This window comes from Lactuca serriola, chromosome 7, assembly GCF_051521515.1.
Source record: "Lactuca serriola cultivar US96UC23 chromosome 7, Lser_US96UC23_V15, whole genome shotgun sequence".
In the NCBI taxonomy this organism is placed as follows: Eukaryota; Viridiplantae; Streptophyta; class Magnoliopsida; order Asterales; family Asteraceae; genus Lactuca; species Lactuca serriola.
The window spans coordinates 58610926-58627814 of NC_136414.1; positions in this window are offsets into that span (position 1 = coordinate 58610926).

Below are 16889 nucleotides of genomic sequence, written 5' to 3' on the forward strand. Positions count from 1 at the left end.
AGCTTTGGAACTTGGAACTCTTGAAACCCAAGTTGTACAAGATGATGTTACTGATGCTGCTGATGCTGATACGAATGAAAAAGTGATTGAAGAAATTGATTTCATGGTTCCAAAACAAAAATGGCAAAGCAATTATGGAAGAAATCGATTTTTTTGATCTGAACAAAATTGTTGAAGATTCTGTTCCTATCTATGATGTTGATGGGGAAGATTAATTTGTTGAAAAATTGAACTTAATTTCATGGTCTGAGATGAAGTGGTTGAAGCAAGTGCAAAAGAGAACAATCTTGCTGATATAAACAAGATTGTTGAAGAAAAGAAAGTATTTGTTGAACAACAAAGTTCATTCAAAGATCACTAAGGAAAAGATAATGGCCCCTCGAAATTTAGGACAATTCCTTTCAAAGGAGGAGGGAATGATACGAATATGAGGTTACATTCAGAAATGAGTTCAAGTTCCATACCAAGTCTTAGATACAACTAGATGTGAATAGTCGTAAGCCATTGTAGTCGTTAGTTATCCGTTGCAAATCTCGGAACGAGGTTGCTTGTGATTGTGAACTCCGGAAGCCAGTTGCGAATCTCGGAACACTGACTCGCTTGTACTAGGCTCCGAACTAGTTTTCAATTCCGAATGCATGTTTGACTCCAAACGATGTGTACTATCATTTTAGAATGACTATGAATTCCGAATGACGTGTCAATTCCACAGTGCTTACAGAGGGATATGAAGACTACATGTTAGGATCAAAGCACGAGGGTTTCCAAGGTTAATTGTGTGGATTAACATCTGGAAGATTCTTTTTATTTTTGGAGATGATTTTAGACTTTTATTTATTTCCGTATTTAGTTTTCAGTTAGCCTTTATTAGGTAGTTTCCTTTTATTTCTTTTTTCTAATCATTGTAAGGGTATAAGTAGCCCCCTTTGTCGAACATAATCGGTAGCTTGCCGAATTTTGAGATTGTAGAACTTTTGTTATGTTGAATTGCTTACTCGCCCCTTTGTCAATTCTAGGACGTGTTTTCTACATTGATTCGATTTCAAGTCAATAGGTCTTGGCTTGTCATCAAATATCATTCGACAAATGTTTTCCTGATCTTGATAGAATTCTAGTTAATAGTTCTTAACTTGTTTTCACCCGATATTCAATCTATAGGTCTGGATTGCAAATCAAATATATCCCTTTTTATTTTATTCTTGTTCTTGTTCTTTTTTTTGTTTCTGGTGCATTCATAAAAACGCAAAACCGAATTACCCCCCCCCCCCCCAAAAAAAACATGCATCATAAGAGCATGTTTCCTTTTTCTTCTCCAGTAATTAACTTGGAGAGTGGTGATCAGCAACAAACTGTACCAAATGTATTAGTATTCTAAAATTTATGCTTCGATACAATGGGTTAAAAAGGGTGTTGAAAACATAAATTCCAAAGATGTAAATGAAGTATATGGTGATTCACATTCATTATTAGGCAATTCTATCAAAATTTTGAGGAAGAGATAAGGATTTTCCTTTATTAATGAACTGAGTGCTTTTATCGATTATGGGTAAGACGTAGGTTACGTAATGGAAGGTTGTACTCAAAACATCCAAGAGCTTATTAATAACCAAGGAGGTGTGGAAGGTTTCTCATTAATGTACTTTCTCTTAATTTTCAAGGAGGAGGGGAAGATTGCTTGGGTGAAAACATTGTGTAGTAAACATCAAATTAATTTTTTAACCATAAAAGAAACTAAGATGAGGTGTATGGATGTTCATGTTGTTAGATCGGTTTGGGGCAATCTTCAATTTGATTATGCTTATTCCTCTTCTAAAGATCTTTCAGGTGGAATTCTTTATATTTGGGATAAGAATTTGTTTCATAAAAGCAAGATGTATTTGGATGATTACTTGGTGACAATGGAGGGTTCTCGGCTCCCGTTTAAAACTAGTATGCTTTTTGTCTCTATTTACGCTCCTTAAGACATCAATATTAAAAAGATGTTTTGGAATTAGTTGCATCGTATAATAAGTAATTAGGAGGGTGAGACTATTTTCATGGGCAATTTTAATGAAGTTTGAGTTGCTAGCAAAAGATATGTTTTGGTTTTTCACCCTCATGCGACTAATCTTTTTAATGATTTCATTTCTGATGCGGGGCTTTTTGATATTCCTCTTGGATATTCTTTTACCTAGTCTCACAGAGCTGCCATAAAGATGAGTAAATTGGATAGATTTCTCGTTTCGGAAGGTACTTTAGAGATACTTCCAAATTTTACATGTTTCATTTTGGAAAGACACTTATCTGACCACCGCCCCATCCTTATTAAATAGATTTCTACTGATTATGACCCTTCTCTTTTTAGACTGTTTTACTCTTGGTTTTCTGTGGACGGACTTGTTCAAATGGTGGAATATTCTTGGAATAATAATAGGATTACACATTCAAATGCTTTGGTGCTTTTAAAAAAGAATTTGCAACGCTTAAATAAAATGATGAGGGTGTGGAATTCTGAACTTAGAAATAAAAAGGATGTAGTTAAAAATCAATGCTTATTCACTTCGGTTGATCTAGACTCGAAAATTGATAGAGGTGAAGGGTACCCTTCATTGTTGGATGAAATGGTTACATTTCTTAAGAAGATTGAAGACTTTAATCGTATTGAAAGGGTTGATCTTCCATAGAAAGCTTAAGATCAAGTGGGCTATTGAAGGAGATGACAAATCCAACTTTTTTCATGGTATGTAAAATAAAAAATGCAAGAAGTTGGCGCTTTAGGGTGTGTAAGTGGATGGTGAGTGGCTTGATAATCCTTCTTTAGTTAAATTTGAATTCTTACTTCATTTTAAAAATCGGTTTTCTAAACCTTCTATATCTCCGCCTTGGATTCTGCAGAATTTTCAGAGAAGGCTTTCTCTAAACCAGTCAGAGACATTGGACAATAATGTTACTTTTGATGAAATTAAGAAGCTGGTGTGGGATTGTGGTCTCGATAAATCTTCATGTCCTGACAGCTTTCCCATTGGTTTTATTAGAAGATTTTGGTATCTAATTAAAAAGGATTTCGCTCATGTGGTTGTGGAACTCTTTTCTTCCAGTGAGTTTCCTATTAGGTGTAATTCCTCATTCATAGCGCTTGTCCCTAAGGTCCAAGATGCAAAAAATGTAAATTATTTCTGACATATTAGCCTCATTGGGTGTATATACAAGATTTTGGGTAAAATCCTCGCTAATAGGTTGTCTTTTGTTATTGATAACTTGATTAGTGAAGAACAATATGCTTTCATTAAAGGCAAATAGATCGTTGTTGGTCCCCTCATTATGAATGAGGTGCTAACTTGGTGTATGGCAAAGAAGCATCCCACTATGGTTTTAAAGTTGATTTTGAAAAAGCCTATGAATCAGTTCGGTAGGATTGTTTAGATGATAATCTTCAGCGTATGGGATTCGTTGATAACTTGAGGAGATAGATACATGGTTGCTTGTATTCTTCTAGAGGTCCAGTTTTAGTTAATGGCTCTGCTATACATGAGTTCACTTTTCACAAAGGCCTTAGGCAGGGAGGCGTAATTTCTCCCTTTTTGTTCATTTTGGTGATGTAGAGCCTTCATGTTTCTTTCCAAGGTATTCTTGATCGTAACCTCTTTTCTAGTATTAAATTTGGTTTAACTCCCACTATTATTGTGTTTCACCTATTTTATGCAGATGATGCGATATTTATAGGGGTGTGGAAAGATTCTAATATTCAAAATCTCATTAGAGTGCTTCACTATTTTCATTTGGATTTTGGTTTGAAGATGAATCTCAATAAAAGCAAACTTTTAGGAATTTGTGTTAATAATTCGTCAATTGAGGTGGTTGCTACTTGGATTGGATATGACATCATGAAGATTTTGTTCCGTTATCTTGGCCTTGCAGTTGGTGGTAATATGAACCGTTTGGATTCTTGGAGAGAGGTGATGCATAAGGTTACTTATAAACTTTCTAATTCGAAAGTTAAGACGTTATCTATTGGCAGAAGACTTACTTTAATTAAATCAGTTCTAGGCACAATTCCTACTTTCTTTATGTCGATTTACAAAGCTACAAAAGATATCTTATCTAAAATAGAAGCTTTACGAGACAATTTTTGGTGGGGATGGAGGTGGATGAGAAAAAATTATCCCTTTTCAATTGGAAAAAGATTGTAGCTCATAAAAACATGGGGGTCTTGTAGTTAGTAGTCTTTTCGTCGTTAACTGTGATCTTCTTTTCAAATGGGCGTGGCGTTTTTTATCTAGTCCTTCGGATCTTTGGGTTTCATTTATTAAGGCCATGTTTGGTAACTCTGGTTATGTTGGCGCGACCACTCTTCCTAGTAGAAGCTCGAATTGGGTGGATATAGTCAAAGCTATAAATCAACTTAGGGATGTTGATGTGTATCTTTTACGGCTGTGTACTAAAAAGATTGAGGATGACGCTCTTACTTCTTTCTGGTATGATGTGTGGTTAGGTGGTTTGATGCTTAAACATTAGTTCCATAGAATTTATAATTTGGAGAATTATAAACATATAACGGTTAAGGAAAAGTTGAGTCATGATTCTATTTCCTATTCTCTTCATAGACACCCTAGAGGAGGACAAGAGAGAATTCAATGGGAGGGGGTTATTTCGCTTATAGACTAAGTTTCACTGTCCTCAACTCCAGATAGGTGGTTTTGGTCTCTTTCAGGGTTGGGAGAATTTTTTGTGGCTTCAGCTTGCTCTTATATTGACGAGAAGATGTTGTTGATCGTAAGTACTCCTACTAGGTGGAGTAAGGAAGTCCCTACTAAAATTAATATTTTTTCTTGGAAGTTATCCCTTGATAGACTTCCAACTAGAGTTGTGCTTGATAGGAGGGGTATTTATTTTCCTAGATTATTATGCCCGATTTGTGAAGGCATTGTGGAATCTTCCTCTCGTCTTTTTTTTTTACTGCTCTCTTTCAGATAATGTTAATTTTCAAGTCTTTCGTTGGTGAGGTTTTCCAGCTCCATGTTTGTCTTCCTACAAAGATTAGTTAATTTGGCTCAAGGCTTTGCATTTTTCGGCTTTCGCTAAACGGGTCGTGGAAGGTGTTTTTTATGTGTCTTGGTGGATGATCTGGGATTACAGAAATTCTACTCTTTTTGGAGCTACAAAACCAAAGGCTTCCCTTATTTTTGATAATATAGTTACAAAATCTTTTCTTTGGTGTAATGGTAGGTGTAAGAAGGATAGTAATTGGGTAGGTGGTTGCGAAATCCGAATCTTGCTATTATGTATTTTTTTTTTCTTTTTCCTGACTAGTTTCTTGCTAATTCGGTGCTTTAAATAAATTTTTTGTTTGAAAAAAAAACGGTCTATAACTTGGTTATAGAAATCGCAAACACACCATGACCATCAAAGTATAACACTAAACGGTTAGGTGACATTTATCCCATTATCGTATCAAGAGATGTGGGAGTGTTTTTAAAACGAATTGCATAAATTTGAGGTTTATAAGGGGTCTTTTGATGTTTTATAGTTCTAGTTTTAAAATATATATATTATCATCATTATATACTTATAAAGCTAGCGTTTTTCCTTTCACCACATTCATTTGAAACTCCCATGACTTTTCAATTTCTTTCTAATAATGATTATAATTTGGTTAATAAGGTTAAATAAATATAAAACCTAAAGTGTAATCACATATAAACTAAATTTCAATATTAAAAGAATATATTTTCTTCTACTTATAAAGTTATGTTTTTAACTTTTAACATATTATAATTAATTTACTAGGTCTAATATGCTGTTGTATGTAAACCATCATCATTTTAAAGCTACAACTTTTGAACAATTTGTATAAAATACTTAAATTGTTAATTTAAATATAACCTTACAAGATCAACTTAAATATAAATTTTAGTTCAACTTAAACAACCTAAAGAATATTTTGTAAATAGTTAAAACTTAAAAAAGATAAATTGTAGTGTCTTTCTAATAATGATTATAAGTTGGTTAATAAGGTTAAATAAGTATCAAACCTAAAGTGTAATCATAAATAAACTAAATTTCAATATTAAAATAATATTTTTACTTCTACTTATAAAGTTATGTCATTAACTTTTAACATATTATACTTAATTTATTAGATTTAATATGTTGTTGTATTTAACTATTATCAATTTAAAGCTACAATTTTTGAACAATTTAGACAAAATACTTAAATTGTTTATTTAAATATAAAATTACAGGATCAACTTCAATATAAATTTCAGATGCACTTAAAAAACTCAAAGAATATTTTGTGAATAGTTAAAAATGATAAATTGTAGTGCTAAATGCTAAAACTAAATTGTAATATCAATTTAACTAAAATATTTTTATAATAAATGATAAAAGTTTTCAAATAATTAGCTTAAAATAACTTATAATAACAATAGTTAAAAATAACTCTATATAAATGATTATATTGTTACTTTTAAAATAAAAAATAAAAATTGTTTGATGTTTTAAATAATTACAATGGTAGAAATTAAAACGTTAAGCAAATAAATTTTAAAAAATTAATTAATAATAACTACAACTATAAATAACATTAAACTATATATTATATTATATTTTATTTATGTGTAACCCGTGAGTAGAGGTCATTCAAAAGATTGAGATTATGCATTTTTAATAGATGTATATATTATCATATAATTCAAAATAGAGTAAATTACATGAATGGTCCCTATGGTTTAGAGTAACTTACGTGTTTGGTCCCTGACTTACTTTTTTTAACTCGGAAGGTCCCTACTATTTGTTTTTGTTACGCACTTGGTGCCTGTCTTACCTAAAAAGACTATTTTTTCCCTTGATTTTCTAATTTACTTAAATAAGCACACCCCCAACCCTACTCATTCACCTTACCTTACTAACCCCATAAATTTTCTCTATTTAAATAATAGTCTTTTTAGGTAAGACAGAGACCAAACACGTAACAAAAACAAACAGTAGGGACAAAGCGCGTAACAAAAATAAATAGTAGGGACCTTCCAAGTTAAAAAAATAAGTTAGGGACCATTAGTGTAATTTACTCTTCAAAATAATCAATATATTATATCTCCTTAGTATACGAATTATTATATCAAATTTCACAATAACATTATTGTTATATTTAAAAAAAACATGTTAAGATTTCAATTATATAGATGCTTTTGCGCAACGCGCGGACATTTGCCTAGTATCATTATTATTACATGCATATTATAAGCCATGACATCAATTTTCAAAAAATAGCTTTTAAAAGTTCCATATAAAAAGATAGTTTTCATATAATTTGACATGGTTCAATTTTAAATTTAAATCCACTATTGAGTTTGAGTTTGAGTGTTTTATAACCTTTATATCTTTAATAATATTTCCTTTTATTACTTAGATATTTGGAGTTTGTATAAGTGACAAAAATCACATTTTTTATACTTATAAATTTTGTATTTCAAAATTCGTCGTTATTAACATTTATATAAAACTGGTTTTTATGTTAAAACAATAACTTGTTACATCACATGTTCACATTATAAACTTTGAAAACTAAACTCTATGTGATGTTTATTTTGTTTAAAAATTATTTTGTCATGTGAAAAACTAATTTATCACCACATATAATAATCAACTTTATAATAAACAACACATACGTGCATTAAGACATAAACAAGCCATGATCTTGTTGACACTCTTGTGAACAAACACAAAAGTGCCAAGTCCTTTCCTGAAGGGACAAACTAACCAAATAATCTAATGGGAAATGTAGGTTACAAAATTTCTATGCACTAAGTGGAAAACATGCACACAATTCAAAGGATTAGGGCACATGAAACCTTGTGAGGATCTATGTCTTTCACATATAGGCAACATACTATGAACTATCATCCTACAAAACTTTTCTAATGAAAACGAAATCAATAGGTTAAGAAACTTACTATGAAGATTGTTATAGAAAACAACCTTGAATCCTTCTTCAAATCTTTTGGCTGTTAACACCATAAGCGGCGTGCCTCTAATGGTTCGCACCTAAGACTAACAACTAAGAATTATGGAGATGGAGGAGGAGAATTTCGGCCAGATCTCTCTAGGATTATGAGTGCTGAAATTCATAGCCCTATGGGCCTATTTATAGTGCAATTAGGAAACCCTATATAAGCTCAAAACTAATATAATAATATTATCTTGAACCGGTAATTATCCAGCTTCCTAATTATCCACCAAGAATAATTCTAGAAACCCTAATGCTCCTAGAAACTGTCCATAGCCTCATGGATGGTTCTATAATGTCTCTTGCTCAACTATTAAACAATTGCACTCCAGTCCCTACAGTTTTAGTTAATTTTTTTAATCATCAAATTAATTCCAATTTATTTCTGATTAAATATTAATTAAATATTACTATTTCTAATTAATATATTATTTTCATAATATATTAAGAAATTATTTATTTCAATTTATTAATCAAATAATAAATCATTCTCTCTCTCTCCAAAATAATCATGTCCAATTGTTAGGTTTGAGCGCAACCCAAAAGGATCGTGCCACTATCAATTCAAGTTTATACCAATTATAGCTATGAGATTAGACACCTAATCCAACATAATCTTCATGTTGACTCCAAGCTCTCACTTGCAATAACAACCAACTCTGTAGCAACTTTTACTAGATTTTATAAAAGTTACAAAATTTTTTATAAAACCTTCGTAAAACCGTGGGCACCTCTAAGGTCTTCAAAAATGACCATCTTCTTCATCTTGTTACATTTTGCATAAAATAAATCTAGTCTAAAACTAATATGTTACATAAAATAACAAGTACGAAAAAATAGATATTACAAACCATTTTAAAAGTCCATATAAAAAAAACAACACGAATAAGGTCCATGGCTTGTTTATGCATTCTAAAATACATCTAGCATACAAAACAACCTTTGTTTTTCTAAGAAAAATTTAATGACAAAATATGCATGAAAATTTTTGTCACAAAAAATAATAATTATAAAGTTGTCATAAAAAATATGTATTAACTTATTTTCTAACAAAAACAAGTTATCTATATTTTCCAAAAACCAAGATTATCCTAATAATCATAAACTCCAACCAAACTTGCAAGGATGACTCTGATATCAATTCTTGTATTTTTATTCAAAAATTAGTTATAAAAACTCAAGATTTAGCAAACGGAAGACTTAAAAATTTTGAATAACATATAACTAGTTTAAACCCACCAAGGATCTTCTTGCAAAATTTGGAAAGGGAAACATCAACCAAAGAAGGAAGAAGAAGATGAAAATCTTTGTAGCCTTTAAATCCTCGAGGGAGGCTTGAATTTTGATGTAAAATGTAAAGTAGAACTTCACATTTGATGGAAACACCAAAAAGAATCAACTTGATGAAGATGCTAGCCAAAACTCTTGAGATTTAAGTTCATATCCAAATATTACTTAAAGAGAGCAAAATGCAAGCAAGTAATCTTCTAACATTTCTTTTCAAGAGAGAACGTGAGAGAGGAAGGATAAGCTACGGTTTTGTTCATGAAAAAATAAAGGGATGAAAGCCTTCATAAAGCTAAATCATTACCCAAGAATTCTTAACACTTTAAAGTTTAAACACTACATACCCTAAGGCCTACATGTCTCCCATGCCTCTTAAGCCATGCTTACTTTTCTCTTATTATATTCAAAAGACCATGTCTTGTTTTCTAGAAGCTAGCCCATATTTCTGTTGTATAAAAAGAGAAGAGGATTTTATAAAATTCTTATAACGTACTCTTTATAAGATATAAACTTAAACTTTTAGCTAAAAGACAAAAGAGTCTTTCTAGTCAAAAAATATATAAATGACTTAATAAATCATACCTTATGATATATTATGTTACTTGTTAATGAAAATTATTATTTCAAAGAAATAAATAATTTCCAATTATTTATAAGAGTTTATTGAATATTTATTAAAATGAAATTATCTAAATAATCAATTGTATCAAGTTGTTGTTAGTGTGACCTTTAGGATCATATATTATCTAGCAATATCATTTTATAATGACTCTTGGGCGTATAGATCTTTCAGTATTGGACCTCATATAGTTGATGACTTGTAAAGTGGGAGATTGTTGGAAAGAGTGTCAAATGACATAAAGTGTTGGTAATATTTAAAATATAACAGAGTCGTTTTGGGTTTCCTTTATGACCCAAATTGAGTAAAATAAATAAAGAAGAAATTGGTTTATTAATTATTATGTTTTAAAAATTAATTAGAAACTAATTGTAAAATTATTTTAGGAACTAATTAAATAGTTTTAATTAATTAAAAGTGTTGGATATTAATTAATCAATAGTTGCTTGGTTGGAATATTCCAGAACCCTTAAGGGAACTAGGGTTGGATAAAAATCACTAAATCCCACATGGGGGTGGAGGTTAATTTTGAATTTGACTCCCATCCCACATGGAATGGAGGACAAATCCAAGGAAGGGATTTAAGATTATAAATAATGTCTTAGGGATCTCATTATTCCTTGAACCTTAGCTTGACAAATTTGTCAATCCTTTTTCCTCTATCTATTGGGACGATTTATTCTAACCCTTTTAGGGTTTATGAAATTGACTTTTCTCCTAGTTATATTTAGTGCACTCTTTGGTGTCATTGGGTGTGATATAATTAGAGAGATTCTTGTTTTGGTCCTCTCATCCAAGCAACCTTGAGGAGAAAAAGATCTCAAACATGGTGATCAATGGCTACATAAGAGGTATGTTATTCTTCCTTATGTTTTATATTTTAGTAGAGTAGCAGTAATAGCATGAAACTTATATCCTAGGATGCATGTACATTTAGGCAAATCATTGATTGTTTCCGCTACTTAGATAAAGATATGTTCATGATTCAACTGGAAGGCTTTAAGCATAAAGGTAAAAAAAACATCTAGTATACAAACGAAATATTTCTATATACATGTTGAAACAAGAATCACGATGTTGGTGCTTGAAATTTGATGAAGTCATGAAAATAAATGGGTTCAATAAAAATCAAGTGGATCAGTGTATCTAACTTAAAACGAGTGGGAGGAACTTTGCCATACTTGTCTGTAACATTCTGACGATGAGGTATTTCCAATTTTAACCTTATGTATGAAGATTAATTGCATTTTAGCCCTTGTGTATGAGAAATGTTGCAAAGTGACCCATAGTGGCATTTTGTAATTTTGGCCCGAGCCCACATACGTTGGGCGTACATGGCATACATAGGGCATATTTGCATGATCCTCAAACCCTAATTTTTAGGGTTTGGACCCTTTATATACATCATTATCTCCCCAAGGCTCATTCCCTCATCAGCCTCTAACCCACTTTTACCTCCCAAACCGAACCCTAATCCATCTAGAGCCTTTTTGGGTTTTGCTTGTGTGATTTGGTAGCCTTGAAGGAGAAAGGAAGAAGAGAAAAACACCTTGGAGGACGGGGAATCTTTAGATCCAGAATAACATCATTTTTTGGCATCATTTAGAGGTATAAATTCATGAACTTGGCTTGCATATCTTTAGATCTTGTTAGTCTTGATTAATGAAGCATTTTGGTCCCAAGTCTTGACCTTTATGAGTATGGCATTCTCTAGCCCATATAAGATATCCTTTTAGATGTTTTGAGATGTCTAGAAGTATATAAATGTGATATTGGCTCTTAGTTATTCCCCATGCATGTGCTAGGATGTCCTAATGGATTAAGAAGTTAGGGTTTGTTGGTATTAAGCACTTTTATCCATGAAAAATTATAAATTGGAAACTTTATGACTTATAATGTTATTTTCGGCATAGATCTGGTTTTGGTTGAAAAGACTTAATGTATTATGCTCTTTTTGAGAAGGGTAGCTGACCAGGTACGTACGCTACGCGTACCAAATGGTATACTGCGCGTACGCGGTCTACGTCCTGACTACTCGGTCAAGCGGAGTACGCCCCACGTACATCTGAGTACGCCCCATGTACTCGGCTGGGTTGACTCGACTGGTTTGTTGAGTTTGACCAATTTTGCCCAAAGGGTATTTTAGGTAATTTGATATTTGTTTTAAGTTGAACAATGATTTGAACAATAGGTGACAAGTAGAGACGGTATTCAGAGCAAAGATTTCTTCAACTTTTTTTTTCCGAATGAGAGGTGAGTTTTCCTCACTGTACTCCTACGTCGTAGGCACCAATACCAACCCACTAGATTATGTATCCTGGTTATAGGATAACGATGATTAATTAGTAGATATGTATGTTTATCAGTATTTGTTGGTTAATGTTTATGTTTGTTTGTTGCATATGTCGACATATTGTGGTTGGGTTGAGTCGATCCTGCTTTGTGCTGAAGGCCAAGACATCCGGGACGGTCCAGATGGGCTATAAAACCTTCGAGGTTGTCTAGTCTGGCCGAAGGCCTATAGAGCGGTTAGATAGGTTATAGACACTACGAGGCGGTCCAGTCAGGCTGAAGGCTCATATTTGCATGCTTTGTTTGTTATGTTGTGTGATGGTACTTTGGGGGAACTCACTAAGCTTTGACTTACATTTTTAATTTATTGTTTTAGGTACTTCTGAGGATCATGGGAAAGAGAAGAATTGATCGTGCATATCTTCCTATTTTCATCATATTGACTTTTAGGACACTATGATATAATTTTACTTTTGAAACAATGACTTTTATTGTAAAGCAATTATAGATAATGGTTGTTTTTGAAAATTTTTAAATTTTTATGATTTTTGGGATGTTATATTGTCCTTTATGTTGATGACATTCTTTTAGTGAGTAACAATATGAATTTGTTGCATGGGTCAAAACAATTACTTTGTTTCCATTTCAACATGAAAGATTTTGGGTAAGCCTCTTATGTGATCGACATCAGAATGCGGAATACACCCAGATCTGGCCAATGAGACATTATAATTGCCTCAAATGGTTTATATTGAGCGTGTTCGTGTACATTATAACATGCAACAATGCTTCATCTTGCTGCTCCTGTAGTTAAAGGATACTTTTTGGTTCTTTTCAATTCTAGAAAAGAAAGGTAAAAAGGAAACAAATGAGATTGATACCTAATGATTTTATAGTAGGATGTCTAATATATTCTCAAGTTTGTACTCGTCTTGATATCGTTTAGATTGTTGGAATGTTAGGATGATATTAATCTAATCTTGACCTAGATCACTGGAATGTGTTACGATATCTTCAAAGGAAAAATATTACAAACTAACTTATAGAAGAACTGATAACCTAAAAGTGGTTGGCTTTTCTAATTACAACTTTGATAAATGCAAAGACAATAACAAGTCAACTTCACGACACATCATTTATGTTAACAGGCTGGCCTATCTTTTGGACGAGTCATAAGCAACAACTAACGACGGCCTCGACAATGATGACATAAAACATTGCGGTTTATAATGAAACTTGCAACATGATGTTGTTGAGAAATCTTATTATTTGACTCAAATTCGTGAACTCCATATTGAGACCACTATAGATTTATTGTGACAATTCTGTTGTCGTTAGTTTTTCGAACATAATAGCTTGAGTGGGGATGAATTATACCTTAATACAAAGTTCTTGTTTGTACGTGAATGAGTAAAGGAAAACAATATTTGTATTGTGTACATTAGCACTCATGATATGCTTGTGGATCCGACGGCAAAAGGTCTACCCTCTAAATTTTCCAAGATCTAGTAACCAAGATGGGCTTTACTAGAGACCTTACATTATAACATATTGCTCTATCTATACTAATGTATACATGCACTTATTAACCAGTAGACAAATCTATACAGTTAATGTTATATATTATTCTTCATTTTGGCTTTAAATTTTCTAAGTGTTTTACGTTGAGGTTTTAGTGTGATTTATGGACATCTCGTGTTAATAATAACACAAATGACTGTATCTTTTTAGTTTTTACTATGGTTTTAATATGAAACTTGATAGGTATAATATTGGTCAAACTTATCAATACTCATCATAAATGATTACTAGCCAAATGAAAAAGAATATCAGAATATTTCATTGTGGCCATGGGACCATTTATATAATTGTAATTTGTTTGTTTCTATATCTAATAGCTATAAGTATCTGTATGAGGAAAACTGATTTCCTTTTATACACACAAGGAAACGAGATTTCACTCTAATGCATCATATCAAAAACTAATCCCTAAAAACACTATTAAATTTTTGTGTAATTTTTCATCAATTTGGGCATCATCACGGTCCATGATGATATCTTCTATACAAACATGCATTTGAAAATTGGTAATCCTTCAAGTATGTTTCATGACTTTCACTGAAATGAAATCAATGTGTTTGAATTTATTACAAAATAAATGGGATAATAGATATATGTAAATTTAACCAACACCGCCAAGGCTAAGTTGTAACTCAATTTGATAAGTGTCCGAGCTCGAATACTTTGAAAAACTTTTATTAAAAGTCGGATTCAATTAAAAAGGCTCGATGCTTAAGTCCAGTTTAAAATTAAATAACACCACAAAAGTTCGACTGGTATGTAGCTTTACTTGTTACATGCATGCTTAAGCACGACTAGTTTTGCACAACTCCTAGTTAAAATTGATATTTCAGTCGAAGTGTCGAATCATTGTTCTCTAGATTTTGCAAACAAATTATATTTCATGAATGTTGCAAAATTCGTTAGGCCTTCCTAGGGCGGCTGTCTAGCGAGTAGCGAGTATTCAGTCTAATGGGTGAGTATTCAGATTGAACAAATTATATGAAATAAATTTTAGAAAAATTATATATATAACAAATATCATACTTTTATTAAAATTTATAACAAAATAGATAAATATCAATAACAATTATATGTTTTTTCTAAAAAAAACTCAAAATTTCATGGATTTTTTGAATTTTTCAAAATTTTCCAAGTTTTTCCGAGTTGCCCGATTTGACTGAGTTGTTCGAGTTTGACCAATTATCTTCGAGTTTTACCGAATTGGAACCGAGTTTGAACGATTTTAACCGATTTCGACCAATTCCGAATATTTTTAATCGATTTCTAATTAGGCGCCTCGCCCCTCGGATGTCCGAGTCCAAGTACTCGGTCATCTACACCGAGTTTTGCAACACTATTTTTCATAAAAAAGAATTAAATAACGTAAAAGAAACTAAAAATATTGTTAATAATCTGTTTGTGATTGGAAATTGAAAAAGTAATGCAATTCATTTTCATGCTACATGTATAGATTATGGTTGGTGGATCATGCCGCATGGCTTTAGTTGTATCAAATATAAAACGTTAGAAAACTTGTAATATTTAATCATTACGTAACATTCTTAAATGGAAAAAACCGCCTGTATGTAAATGATACTAGTATGCAATATATCATTGGTAAAATTAACGATTTAATATGCATTTGAAAATAAAATAATCAAAAAAAATTGTTTTAGTAAAAATAACCATTTGGTCGGGAATAGATATTTTGGACCAACAAAAAAACAAATTTTCTATTAAAAGAGGTAAATTTCAGAATCTAGACCAACATTCTAAATTCTAGGCTAAAATTTCAGATTTCAGAAAAATAATAATAATAATAATAATAATAATAATAAAACTCTTGAATTTCAAGAACAAAATAAAATGAACAACTTTAGAATTTCAAGAAAAAATTTTTATTTTTACATAAATCTAATAAAAAGATAAAAATAATATATACACAATATTAGTACATGAAATCATATATTTATTGAAAAAGAAAAAGAACATTATATATTCGAATAGATATTTCGGTTAAATAGAGAGATTTAAAAAAAAAAAAAAAAAAAAAAAAAAAAAAAAAAAAAAAAAAAAAACTCTGGACGGTATTTCGAAATTAATCATCCTGGGAAAAGTGGTTATTAAAAAAAAACTAAAAAATAATAGTTATTTTCTTAAAATAGAAAAACTCACTTGTAATGGTTAGATTTCTTAATTCCCTAAAATTAAACTATCAATTTGAGAAAAGCTTAATCCGGAAAAAAAAAAGTTATTTATTGCAAAACTTAGAAAAAAAGTGATCGAATTTTCTTCTAATCATGATATAAAAGTTCTAAAAAACTTTATGATTTATGAAATATAAATTGAGAAAAAGGTGAAACATTATTGTTTAAAGGTGTACTAATGTTATTTGCCTAAACAAACATTTAGCCAATAATGAAATTCTCTACCACTATAAATACAATATACAATAAAATGTCCTCAATTATTTTATTTATGTATTTAACTTTTATCAGTGTTACACACGTAAATTGCATATACAATAAAAGTAATTTTAGTTGTTTTGTTAATTTAGCAAACATACTTCATCAAACTTAACATTTACATATTTACATGTTATGGTATAAAATTATAATCAAGTTCTCCAGAACATGGTTGTAGTGATCACATGGTGGTAACGTAAAAGATAGCTAAAGAAACTGGTTACAGACGTCCAAAATATCTTCAATTATCTATTAGACTAATTATTTCAAAGAATTAAATGTTATAATACTATTTTATTATATTTAACACTCTTATACCAATAAAAATTAAAAAAGAAAGAAAGAATGAATGAAGGAATATAAGGGCGGGTTTTTTTTTTTTTAAAGAAACCCCATAATTAAATACATCCAAATTAAAGAAACAGCCAAAAGAAAACACGTGAAGTTCTATGATATTGTTTCACAACAAATAGACAAATATTACTTTATTTCAACTATGACACACATAGTTTACTTCATCAAATCCAACAAATTTCCTTCTGCGTAACTTTTCTGGTGGCCGGAAAGTTTACACCGGCAAAGGGGGCAAGAGTTATGCAGGGAGAGCCATTTTGTAATACAATCAAAATGGTAGATATGTCCACAAGAAGCTTGCTTATTACTTTTACATGATGAT